This window comes from Prionailurus bengalensis, chromosome C1 (assembly GCF_016509475.1).
Source record: "Prionailurus bengalensis isolate Pbe53 chromosome C1, Fcat_Pben_1.1_paternal_pri, whole genome shotgun sequence".
Lineage (NCBI taxonomy): Eukaryota > Metazoa > Chordata > Mammalia > Carnivora > Felidae > Prionailurus > Prionailurus bengalensis.
Window position 1 is genome coordinate 68,463,046 of NC_057345.1, and position 13,357 is coordinate 68,476,402.

At 37.7% G+C, this 13,357-nt stretch overlaps 1 protein-coding gene across 35 annotated transcripts in view; it reads left to right on the forward strand.

Annotated features, from left to right (window-relative positions):
- Nucleotides 1–1,327: 1,327 nt before the first annotated feature.
- Nucleotides 1,328–13,357, forward strand: part of ADGRL2 (adhesion G protein-coupled receptor L2) — a 624,038-nt gene continuing 612,008 nt past the window's right edge. For 6 of the 35 annotated variants that reach the window (XM_043575385.1, XM_043575383.1, XM_043575384.1 and 3 more), the window contains exon 1: nt 1,334–1,600. The gene's annotated coding sequence lies outside the window, so the exon portion shown is untranslated. Of the gene's footprint in view, nt 1,601–13,357 lie in introns of all 35 variants that reach the window. The other 29 variants (XM_043575422.1, XM_043575413.1, XM_043575419.1 and 26 more) reach the window with 11 other exon arrangements.

Consider the following 13,357-nt stretch of genomic DNA (forward strand, 5'->3'; position numbering starts at 1 on the left):
GCAATTGTTTCCTAAACACTGTTATAGTCACTAAATCTGCACACTTCAGAAATTCCAGATCTTCACTAGATCTCATGAAAATGTGTGTTGGCATTTTCCTTTAGATTTCCTTTAAAGTATTACTTCTGTCCATCAAGTCAGAGTTCCTGTAAGTGTAGTGTGTTGAAATTCTTTCTCTTTCCTGACAGGTTGCGGATTCCCAAAAGCAGCAAACATCTGACCGGTCTCCTTACTACTCTCTGCAAATATCCCACACATGTGTATGTTGAGAGTTTTAATGTCATTTGTTGAAATATATTTAACCAATGTCATTTGGTTCACACCAAGTTAATAATGGCTTCCCCAAGGCTATGATCAATTCAGTCAACCAGCTGGTTTGACTGATTTTTCCTTTGAATTGACCTAATTGCCTGGCTGTTTGGGCATCCGCAGACACCTTTACACAAAGAGAAGGCAGGCTTCCCGTTAACTTGCTAAATGAGGGTTATTCTTTTCTCCTGAGATCTGCCACGACTTACTGAATGACTGTTGGCAAGAGTTACAATCATATTGTGCTCCCTCCTTCTCATTTTAAAAATGGGAATAAGAATATATAAAGCTCTGATGATACTAAAGGGAACGGCAAGTAATCACTGTATGTTTAAAGACACATCTGCATTGTAGTGAAAGAAGGATTTCTTCTCTTCTGAAATGCCAGCAAAAGACAACATGAAGTGGGGAAAGAACCCAATTAGCAGCCTAAGGAGATTACAAAACAACACATTTCCTTTCAGTTGTATATTTGGGTCCTTTCGAGGAATTAATTAATTAATTAATGCTGTTTTCTTTTCTTTTTGCACTGCAATATACACCACTACCTCTTTAAAAGTTAACAGGAATTAATTCTCTTTCAAAATAAATATTCTACTTAACAAATTGTCCACGTTCCTTCACTGGCACGTTCGTCAATCAAGTCACAGCTCTGCTCTCATTCAAAACTCCGAGTTTTATCCAAATGTGTTTACCTGGCAACTAAAGAGATTTTCTGCCTACCCTCTAAAATCCTGATGACAAAACAGAAGGACTCATAACACGTTCACAAAAATCGGATCAGCCGGAGCATCAGCTAATCTGGGTATATTTTTCCCTCTGATTAACCAGTTCTTAATGACAACATTTCTTATCTTACAACTGTGACATGAAGAGGGAGCTGTAGCTCTTCTGAGACACAGTTCTGCAAGAACCAGCTTATACACGCTCTCCGATCTCGTGTCTGTTTCTCTTTCTCTCTCTCCCTCTCTTGCGCTGTCCCTCATTCATTCACTCTTCCATCTTTTTGCCATTGTGCCAGCTCAATTTAAATGTATCTGCTCTGTATCTGTTCAAGTGGAGATAATCCATGCAAATCAGGAGCAGTGGTTCTCAGTGCTTGGTTCACAGAGAGGACTCAGCTTGAGGAGGTCACTCGCTCCCAGCCGCTCCTCCCATTATATTTTTCCCCTTATTGCAGAACTGCTGTATGTATACAGTGACTGAAAGGACTCAATTTACTGCAACTGCTGCCTGGCTTTACTCACAACTTTTTTTTATAAAGGAACTTACCTCCATCTGTCTTTTCAAGGTAGGAAGTCTGATTCTTCTAAAGACGTGTGTAATGCCTCCACTGTCTGCTCATTATCAAATGTCACTTGAATGCTTTATATTGTTGCTGGCATTAGGCACAAATGCTGCTGATTCCAGGTGCCTCACGCTTTTGTTACTTAACCGAATAGGTACAATTGTTTAAGTGTCGGGTGTTGTAATGTTTATTTTCCCTGCAGCCAGCTCCAGGTTTACAATGTCAGAAAGATTACAGTGCCCACTCTCTAATCTAGAAATACAATCCTCTATCAAGTTTTCCCTCTTAAAAAAAAAATAGTCTCTCAGTATGCTTTAACTTATCATGCATCCTGGCCAAAGCATAGTCAAGTGTAAAATTCAATCGTGGTAATTTTTGCTTTTTAACCTGGAACCAACCTGCAGCGTTTTCTGGGAAAAAGAACTAACTGTTGAAATGTTTTTAACAACAGCAAGAGAAGGATAGATCTTACCTCATTCTGCTGCAAAGCAAGAAGCTGAGGGCCTTATTGCTAACAGGCCTGTCAAATAGATTTATTCTTCACAATTTACAAATTGTTACTAGGCTATGCAGAAGTATTATAATTAGTTAGGATTCAGTTACTGTGATTGTACAGGTGATTATTTATTGTTTTGAGGTTGAAATTAGATTATAAAAAAGTTTAATGTTGCAAGCCTAACAAAAAAGCTTATGTTTGTATAACACTGTTTGATGTCATTTTTTAAGACTGATTTTGATAGCCAAATGGTTACGTTTAGATTAAAAATGCACGTAAGAGGCTAACAGATTTGACAATATACATGCTGATTTATGAAGGCAATTTCTGGGCTTACATTACTTCATATGTGTTTCCTTGAAGTTACTCGTAATAATACTTTAATCATTCCTTCGTCATTTCAATCTTAAAACATACTACATGTCATAAAATCATAGACTCAAAAATCTCTTTTTGATTAGTACAAATATAATTATAACATTCCAGTTACAATTTAGTTTTCAATAATGTAATATGTCTTTGAACGCCCTCCTTATTAATATAATTTTACATTTATTACCTTATTTTTCTACGAAGCTTTGACTTGTAGCTACGACAAGACTATTTAATCTCTTGTATGGCATAGAATTGAACATAAACAGTAAACAAAGTTGACAGTCCTGAAAAGAAGAAAAAATGATCCTCTGGTATACTGAATAGTTCTGATGACATAAATCTTAGATTTCATCTTCCAGGTAGATACTTGTAGTTAGTGGAGTTCAAGGGAAAAAATTTATTATCCACATAAAATATCTCAGTGCCAGAAATGTGCAGTTCTTTTTCTTTTTGATACAGACTCCTCCACTGAAAAAAAAAATGCACTCTGATTTTTGAGTACAGTACAAGGCATGAAGCCCTGTCATTGTTAGCATAAAGAAGACATCTACACAAGTATTACTGTGCAGAGGGCAATCTTTCTGTCTCTGGCATTTGTTAGGTTACTGTACATAGAATTTAACAGATGAATATGTTCTGCTTCGTGGCATTTTAGTGATCCTATTGGTATGCAGGCTAGTCTGCTAGGATAGCAACAGAAAAAAAAAAAGGATATATGTTTTATAGCAGTGGGTAATAAAAGCCCTACGCAGTGAGAGAAGAAGAATTGGACCTCTTTTTTATGCAGTAATTAGAATTTCCTTAAAACTCTTTGAAATACTGAGTGGTAAAGTAAACTGAGGCTTCCCAGGAAGGGCTAATTGAATGTATCTATTCGAATCATGTAGTTGCCCATGAATATCTTCTTCCCAGACACTGTCTCACTGGAGGATTCCATTCACATCTTCAGCATTGCAGGGAAAGAAATGGATTCCTCACTAATGGTAGAGGGTGATTCTTTCATATTCAAAATGAGTTTGAGAAGGGCACCCGACACAGGAAAACCTTAACAGATGGAAAGGTGTGTGAGATCGCCTGGTTGTGGGAACTTCACACTAGTGTGAAACCGAAGGATGCCCTTTCAGAACAAAGGAACGCCATGCAGTACTCTGTCAGCAGTCAAGCTGAGGATAGATATAAAAAGTGGCCAGGGAGATCTTTTGGGGAGAGGGAAAATGCAAACTACTAGGCATTCCCTTTTCAGCCAAATTACCAGCAGCTGATAGTTATGATGGCATTTCCCCCACGGAATATCAACCCATCATTTCACAGTTATTTCAAAATCACATATCTTATAGACTTTCCCATTTGTTTGTCAACCTCCTAGGAAACTCTCCGAAGACCCAATAACCTGTATGCCTTGAGTTAGCTTTTACTGTGCATCCTAAATAAAATGGTCACAGCCTTTAACTCTGGGTTTCTTTTGCTTCATCTGTAAACTTGCCGTTCCTCTAGTAACTCATTCAAGCAACTGTTCAAGATAAGTTACATTTTACTCCATTTTAGTGTGCCTTGCAGCAGAATCTATAGAACTGGTAAACCTTGTAGCTGTATATAATACCATGTTGTTATTCCCACCTGGCTCTTTTCTGCTGGTTTTACTGAGCGCAGTTAAAAAGATAAATTATCATCTTAAAGGGATGCCATGGAGGGTGTTAATAAGTTCTCTAACTTCAGGAGTGTTCAGAGGTGCCAGAGAAACTTGCGTCCCTGCTTGAGGGAAAATGATGTGCTTCATCAGCAGACATTCAATGCCTATATCATCTGTAGACATGCAAAATTTCTCAAGAAGGCGTGTAGCATGCCATACATATTTTCTAAATCTTGAAACTTATTGCTGTGTGTGGCGTGATCATAATTTTAAGTGAAAACTCAGCAGATACTAATTGGTTTATCTGTATTAATTTAATCTGCATGACACTGTGAGGTCTAGAGAACCATCATCTTCATTTTGCAGATCAAGACATCAAGGTATAGGGAGGTCCGGTAAGTCAGTCAAGGCTGCACAGTTGTCGTAGGACTGGGATTTGCATCCATTTATTCGGATACTGACTTCAAAACATCACACAACAATGCCTCCCTGGCTAACAAGCTCAGATAACTGTATGTAATAAGGATACTCCCCACCAGTAGCCAAAGTGTTTGTATTTACCCATTTGTGGTCTTGATTGACACGTCCGATTCTGATTTTTCAACTCTCATCATAGCTCTTTACTTTATCTGTAGTACCATTGTAGCAGAGGGTTTTTTTCTTTTGTTTTGTTTTTGTTCCTTAGTTGTTTCATTTAATGCATGCCAAGAACCCTACAGAACATTTGCCACTTACCTCAAGGAGTTAAGAACTAAATCAGGTCTGTAATTGACTGACTTGTCTACTGACAGCCTTAGAAGCGCTGCCCCCACCTTTACTTTTTATTTTATTTATTTTTTCTGTCTAAAGAACAAGATTGACGTCTCTTTATACGTTTGGAATTCTTCAGTGGTGTAAAGTGCTTGGTAACGATGGAAATTAACCTGAGGCTTTATCTAACTACCTTTCCTTGCAACTCCATTGAAGTTCTGGTAACAATTAAAATTTTCATGCAAACAACTGTTCCCATCAGAAAAAAAAATACATTCTTCTGTCTTGTCATATCATTCTTCAAAATCTCCTGGGTAGTGAAAGGAAGCCTTCTCCCTTGCCTTTCTTTCTATTGGGTGCATGTGAATGAAAATTTCCCAAGTTGAAATGTACCAGCACATTAGAAAAGCAGATAAAGAAAACAAATGGAAAAAATACCGAAGTGAAAATGCATCTTTAAACAGTCGGACTCTGAAACACTGAAATAGTTATCTGTCCTTGTGTTAGAAGGTGTCACCTCCTTAAGGAGAAATGAACAAGAACAGGCCCATACAGGGGAGCATTTGTGGCTTTACTTCTGTCTGTTTATTTGGGATAGCTTGAACTGTCTCCCACTGTTTTTCTGTGCGGTGTGAAAAGATGAACTATTATACATGTAACTCACAGGAATCCGATTCAAAGACTGTGTTCATTTGACCTTCGAATATCCAGTATGTAATGTAAACAAAAGTCTGAACAGCACCAACACATAATCAAGTGGCAGAAATGTGGGGAACATGGGTCAGTAGCAATTGAGCAAACTACACATTTCTCTAGTAACGAATGAAAAACAATTTTGATGCCATTCTGTGATACCAGCATTCTTTTTAGATCTTATTTGAAGTATCAGGCAGATGGACTGCCCTATATATCCAGAACCCCTATCTGCTGGCAGGCAGAAAGGCTGAGAACCTATCTTTAAAGTTATTTTAATATATCAGTTTTGCCCGGATTAGCTAAGTTCAACATCGACCATTGGTACAGGAAAGGTTGGGAATTAATTTAAATTTGAGCTTACCCTCCCATCATCTCTTGCTGAGTGAGTTCCTTAGCCTGCGAGACATTCCTTTCAGATTCGATTTCTCCATTACTTGGATGATATTCCTACTTTGAAAGAAAAAGAGGGGGCAGGAGGAGAACAGAGCTTGGTGGCTATGAGCTACGTGTTGATATAAACAGTCAAAGAAGTTAAAACTGACCTAAAACCATTTGAAGAATGTGTCCCTTGTTGCTAAATTCTTCAGCGTCATAATTCAATTTCCTATCTAAAAAGATGTCACTTTTCTGAAATTAAAAATAAAATCCAAAGATTTTGCTCACTGTGGAAAGCTTGTGATATGAGCAAAAAATACCCAGATAAATTAATCCTCAAATGTGTTAACTGGACAGTTAGCCACATATCCAAGCTCAAAAACAAAACTTCATGGGCGAATAAGATCTATAGTTTGGAAAACAAAGCCAATACCTGTAAAAAGCCTTAAACTAGGATTGGAAAGTCTGTTTGCTTACAGCTGCTGTTACATACATTACTTTTCTATCAATCTTCTTCCAGAAATATTAATTAAGTGCCCTACCCACAGTCCCTGAGACCTCTTCTTTGTATCGTCACAGCACCTACTGTATACATTACACAAGTCAGCCTCTGCGTTCTTTCTCATATTTCCCTGGTTGTTTATGGGTCATACTCTTATATGCTGAGTAGCTTATAAACTACTTAAGGGTAAAAATCATATGTATTCTGTGTCCTTTGTAGAACTTGGCTCAGTGTGAGGGCCAGAGAGTAGTCTTGATTAATATTTGAATGATGGATTGAATTTTTAAATATCTAGTTAGCTTAGGATATATACATCTATATCTATATCTATATCTATATCTATATCTATATCTATATATACATTAATTTGTCTCAAGGGCAAGACAAGGAACATCTATCCATTCAAAACATTTCTTAAGACTTTGCTATATTCTAGGGGCGCCTGGGTGGCGCAGTTGGTTAAGCGTCCGACTTCAGCCAGGTCACGATCTCGCGGTCCGTGAGTTCGAGCCCCACGTCAGGCTCTGGGCTGATGGCTCAGAGCCTGGAGTCTGTTTCCGATTCTGTGTCTCCTTCTCTCTCTGCCCCTCCCCCGTTCATGCTCTGTCTCTCTCTGTCCCAAAAATAAATAAACGTTGAAAAAAAATTAAAAAAAAAAAAAAAAGACTTTGGTATATTCCAGACACTGGACCCATGCTGTGACTGCATATGACAGTTTACATGTGCTCAGGTTTAAAGAATAGCTACTGGAAAAGAGATTATTTCAGTAGATAAAAATTATACCTATATCTATACATACATGACATATGGCATATATATGATATATATATATATATATATATATATATATATGATTTCTAAGTTTGGAACTTAAAGGTGAAGGCAAATGATGGGAGAAGTAAGGTGAAAGGTGAAAGCAGGAGACAAATGAAAAAGACAAAGAGAAATAGGGCAAAAGATGGTGAAAGAATGAGGAAGGGAGACACATCTTGATCCATGAGGAGGGAAGGGTTTTGAAGATTTTAAAGAATTCAGACCTTGACGTTTCTCATGGACGACAGTTTACAGCTTTGTAACTCCTATCGCTAAATCTCCATACACTATAAGAGGACTAGAAAAAAGTGATTAATCTCGAAGAGAAATTATTCATTGACCTGAAGTTTGTCTCCCTCCGAATGATATACTAAGCGGGGTTGGGGTCCTAAGTAAGTATGAAAGCAAAGAAGATATAAGGTGGGTTTTAAGGCAAACTGCAAAACAGTCAATCCAATAAGAAATCCCACACAGAGAGTTTACAACCATAAATCAAATTCTGGAAGGAATTTGGCAAAATCCGGTATTACTCAGGCAGACAGACATCAACACCTAAGCAGGGTGAGGACGGAGCCTGTCAGAGGAGTGGGCAGCTTCAAAGGTGCGATTGTCAGCCAGCATGCTCCTGGAAAAAGGCTGCAATACGTGCACTTAGACACAGGTTTCAGGAAGCAGTGCTGCTGGAAGTGAAACAGGAGAAGCAGTTTGGGGTTCACCAACCTGCGGAGAAAGCAGGTTCCCCGTCTATCCGCTTCTGGGTCCCAAAATGCAGGGGAAATAAAAATCTCCCAGTTCTTCAGAAGATTCTCTGTGACGGCTCTAACCACATGGCCGCCCCTCCTCACTGACCCGGGTACTCTGGACTCATGCTACGGGCATGTGGTGGTCTCAGCACTTGGTCATTTCATTTTTCTGCTCTTAGCCATGGAGATGGTAAAGACTGTGAGCTTCTTCTGTTAGCAAATGAAAAGCCATTGCATGCTGGCCCCCGGGATTTTGTTGGACTCAGTGAAGGTGAATGTACATGCGTTTTTCTAATTAATGAAGAAGATAGAGGACCACACTTTAGAGTCAACATCCTTATTGGAAGACAAAAAACAAAAGCATTTAAAATCTTGTGAACTGAATTTAGAGAGGAAGCGTAATGAAACAGAAAGAGCACTAGCTTCAGACAGACAGTCCTAGGTTGGAACCCCAGCGATTGGCAATAGTATTTAATTTCTCTAAGTTACAGCTTCCTTATCTGTAAACTAGAAATTAAAAAAAAATGCACTTTCATGTTTCTCAGTTTTATAGTAAAAAAACTAAATATCTGCTATATACCCCAAACAATGCTGAGCTTATGGAAGACTTTTGACAAGACTTCCCCATATTCAGTTTGTTTTCTGCCCAAAATCAAACTTACACTACCCTGGATCCCTCGCATGGACATAAGCGTTTGGATGTTTAATGGCTTAATTTTAATCTGTAGCTGAAAAAAAAGAAAAGAGATTCATGGGACAGCAAAGCACTGATATTGTTACTAACATAGTATCTGAAGATCATGATACTTAAAATTCTCAGGTCTTGTCTTATGGCAGTGAGGCCAGTCATAACCATGAATAGCAAATGCTCAAAGAAAGATGCTTCTTATGCTAGGGGTTATATCTGTAATTTTGATTAAAATTACTATGTTCGCCTACTTCTGCTTCTCGGGTCCTGACAATATCCTGAAGGCCTGATGCCTAATGACCAACATGTGTTAATTTCTACAGCTTTTTAAGTGGCCGGCAGGTCAGTGCTCCCAGGCATTTCTGTAATTGGCACTCGCAGCAAAGTTTGCTGAATTCCTTCTGAGTAGGTTCTGTGCGTCACTCTGAATTTCCAGTACCAACATTCAAAAGCCAGATTGAGAACTTTTGGAAGGATTGACTAGGGATTAGTCTAATATAAAATCCCTCCTAAGAGGACTCCGATTTTTAGCTCTTTGTGCGTGCGTGTGAGATGAGCAGAGAGCCCACGTCAGAAAAAAAAGAAAAGAAAAAGCACGGGGACATGAGAAAATCAGGAGGACGTTTCACAGCTTTGTAGGATTTTCCAATTTCTTTGGAAACTATGTAAATGAATTCCTTAAACACAGACTGTCATTGATTTTTCCTGATGTTCATTGATCCCCTCGTCATTGCTTCATGTATGTGTTCTCCCAAAACATCTAGTATCGATATTTCTCTCCCTCAACTCTGTCCCAATCCATTAGAAGTATATCATTAAAACCTGTTTAATTTCCTATGAAAGATTATATTAAGTGCACTTTTAGTGTAATTATGTCAATAGTGGAAGATAAACACGTATTAGGCAGTGCAAAATGCTGATTATCTGTCAAGGTAAATCTGTTTATTTGAGATATAGCAATCTGACAACCCCCTGGTGTTATCCGGGAAAGTACATTCTCGTTCCAGGTACAGTTTGGTGGGGTTTGACAGCAAAATGCTACCCATGGCCTCCTGCTGTGGCATAAGCTTCATTGTATGTAAACCCATATACATGTGTATCTGTGTAATAAAATGCAGACATGTGGATCATGTGTTTTAGGCATATGCGATATGCTTACATTCTGGTGTTTTTGTACACGTAGAAAACAAAAATGTAAATTGACAAGTTCAAGAGAGGGGAGAGTGGGTTACAGGATTAGCCTGCGTTTTAGTTTGTGTCCAGGACGGGGTTTGCCCTCATTCGTGTCGGCTCGGAACCGTTTGCATTAATCCCCAGAAAAAAGGAAAGAGCCGGTGCGAAGAAGGGGAATCAAGGAAATAGGTCTGGTATAGGATGTTGACCAATTCTTGATGCATACATGCTTCTTTTATTCTTTTCACTTTTATCCTTGAGGTAGTAGTTTCTAAATATATCCTACAAATGCCACTGACTGCCAGCTGCTATTGGGCACAAAGTTTTTGTTTAATGAGATGAAACAGTATGAGGAAGTCAACGTGCCTCACATGCCACGTCTGTATTTCACCAGGTTTTTATGCAGCAGAAAATGAATCGAAATGAAAATGGATTGAATATTCAGGCACAGTGTGCCGACCCCTCTGAAAACTAATTCTGTCTGACTTTATTACATGTGATCATTTCCTGAATGCCATAGAATGCTGAGTAGAATAATAAAAATTGATATGTATATTGACATTTTAGTTTTCTAAATAGAAGCTGAGAAAATATAAACAGCATTTTGGTCTTTGCAACTCTTCTGACCAATCATTCATATGCTGACTAATTCACTTAACTCTCAAATACCTCATTCGTCCTTAATATAAATGTCTTCTGAAATAATTTCTCCCCTGTAGATTATGCACACCTTCAGTTTGATTCAGAATTTACATGTGTAGTTTGCATATTTTTGCATCAGAGTGTCTGTTTTAAATTAGATAAAGGTCACTGTCATTCATAATCAAGAAGAAGGTGGATTAAAGGTCACAATTCAATAAAAAAAATCTGATTAGATGTAGAGGTTTGTTCATGTGATTCAATATCATTGGCTAAGTGGAAATCATGAGTCAACAAATTAACCTCAGTATAATGGGCGACTTGCTTCACTGTGATCGAAAATATTCACAGATTTTTTTCCCCCAATGTCTAACTTGTTTGTCTCTGCGTAGCAGTGACAGTTCCTCCTGTTACTACTTTTACCATTAGGTGTCTTTTATAATGTCATTTGGTTTTAGGAGTGACATAAATGACAATTTTATCTCCAAAATAAAGGAGTACATTATAATGAATTAATAATAGACAGCTGTGGATTAGGAAGTCCCTGAGGACCTATGGTTACTCTACCATTTTTCCCCAAGCTAGTTCCTCGTTCTTCCACCCTTTTTAAAAGATGGAGCTGTCACAGCACATTTCTTCTCTTACATAACTATTTTATACCTCTCACAGAACACTTAAGAGTCCCTCTAAACCCTTCCACATCTTGACATCTACTCGGTGTTTCCGTCTGTGATTAGAATGGATATGTATAAAATAAGTGTAGCCAGGGGCAGACAATTAGGCTTTGTCAATTTGGTGAACCTTTTAAGGTAGTTTGACAATGACTTGAATAAATGGAAAGTAGTTGAGAACAAACAAATGCTAAGATGCAGGTAGATATTTGTTTGGCCCATAAATCAATCTGAACACCTGAAGGAGGAAAAATTGGTAGACTTTTCATATATGTTTGGAAATTTGACGTTGAGTACTGAGGTGTTAACATCAACGCTTAGTGTAACAGAACTTACTACCAAAAAGTGAAGAGTCTGAATTGATCATCTTAAAATATTTCTTTCTCTTTTTGCCTGTGCTCTTGACTTAAGAGGAAATCTTAATCCCCCTCCCTTATTTGTCTACTCCATTTGCTATATTGGTTGGCATCTTAACAGAAGATCATACATCAAAAAAAAAAAAAAGGAAGAAGAAGAAGAAGAAAGAAAGATAGACAAGGAGACACCACCTCTTTAAAGCACGTTGTTTATTTTTCCAAGGAAAATCAAACATTTTTATAGGAACTATAAAGGTTAAATGGCTTAAGCAGATTATAATTAGTTAATTTTGTTAAACATATATTGGATCAATTTTACATTATTTTAATTACCTTTTGGAACAAATGGTTTGGTGAACAAATTCACTTGATGTTCAGGATCAAACAAAATTACCTTTCCTCTGGGTAGGCTTAAGTTTCACAAAATGATTTGGAAATGACCTCCTTTGCTTTCATCTAAAAATATCTTTGGATTTAGAAAATGATTAAAGTTGGATATATTGTGTTTTAAGCCAATCAAATTTTATCATTTTCATGGCTTATTCTTTCTTTAAAGAGGAGTGTAATCAAACCTCACTAAACAGATGTTCAACCTTTAAGGAGACTCTTGTAATTCATGTAGTATCATGGTATCTGTAGAGTTGATTCAACTCTTATTTATGCCAGAATACATATAATGTATTCTTGTAAGTATATTCAGTTGTTTCTTTTTTCTGATAAGATATAAGAATGAAAGCTAGATAGTCATTAAAAATCAGGGCCAAATCAGAAATGCTCCAATTTATGTCTCTGTAGTGTACGTATGTGTATATACCTACACTCATACCTAGAAATAGTCAGTCCCTAAATTGTAAATACTAGGTCCCAGGTTGTTGAGTAGTAAATAAGAAAACCAGATAACTGTCTCTCACCCACCCTAATTTAGGGCATCTAGAGAGCAAATTGGGAAAATGCAAATATGATTTGCCCTTTTTCTGTCAGTGTGGATTAGCAAGTTCATCTAGTGCCCAAAGACAGTTATCTCTCTTTTTGCTTACAGAAGGAGTTCTCCACGAGGGATGATTTTACTTCCCAAGAGACATCTGGTACTGTCTGGACACATGTTTCTTCGGGGTTGGTGGAGAGAGGTGGATGTTGGTATTACTAACATCTAGCCGGTAGAGGTCAGGCATGCTGCTAAATGCACAGGATAGCCTTCCACAACAAAAGATTATCCTGTCCCAAATGTCAATAGCCTTGAGGATGAAAAGCCCTCTCTTGTAAGGAAGAGGGAGATGTTTCTTCATTATGTTTCTCAACTCTATAGTATCTCATTTCCCATACCCCAACACTACATCATCCTGACCTGCATCTGGCTAACTTCTCTTCATCCCTCAGAACCCTCGGGTCAGTCACTGCATTCTGATAAGCTCTGCTGGTTTGTCATCACACTGCTATAGCCCTCTAAACTTGATTAATATGTTTTTCTGTATCCCATCCTCGACTACAAATCTCTTGAAAATTATACTGTTTTTTATTGCTAACATCCAGCATGGTTTGTGGAAGGAACATAACTGTCCTATTAAGACTTGTTGTTGTGTGAAATTAAGCTTATCTCTAGAAACAATACTGTACAGGGCCTTTGGGTTTAGCTTAAATAGCACCAAAGATACTATTTCAGGAGTTGTGGATTAAATATATAAATTGTAGTTGTTGGCTTAAAAGCATAACTCTTTTTTAAAAATATCTTGCCTGTGTAATTATTCATATTATATCCAGCTATATATAGCTGGATGTGTTTTAAAACACAATCATGTATGTATGAAACATGGCATGGTTGCAAGTATAAATATTTTTTTCAATAAGGGATACAT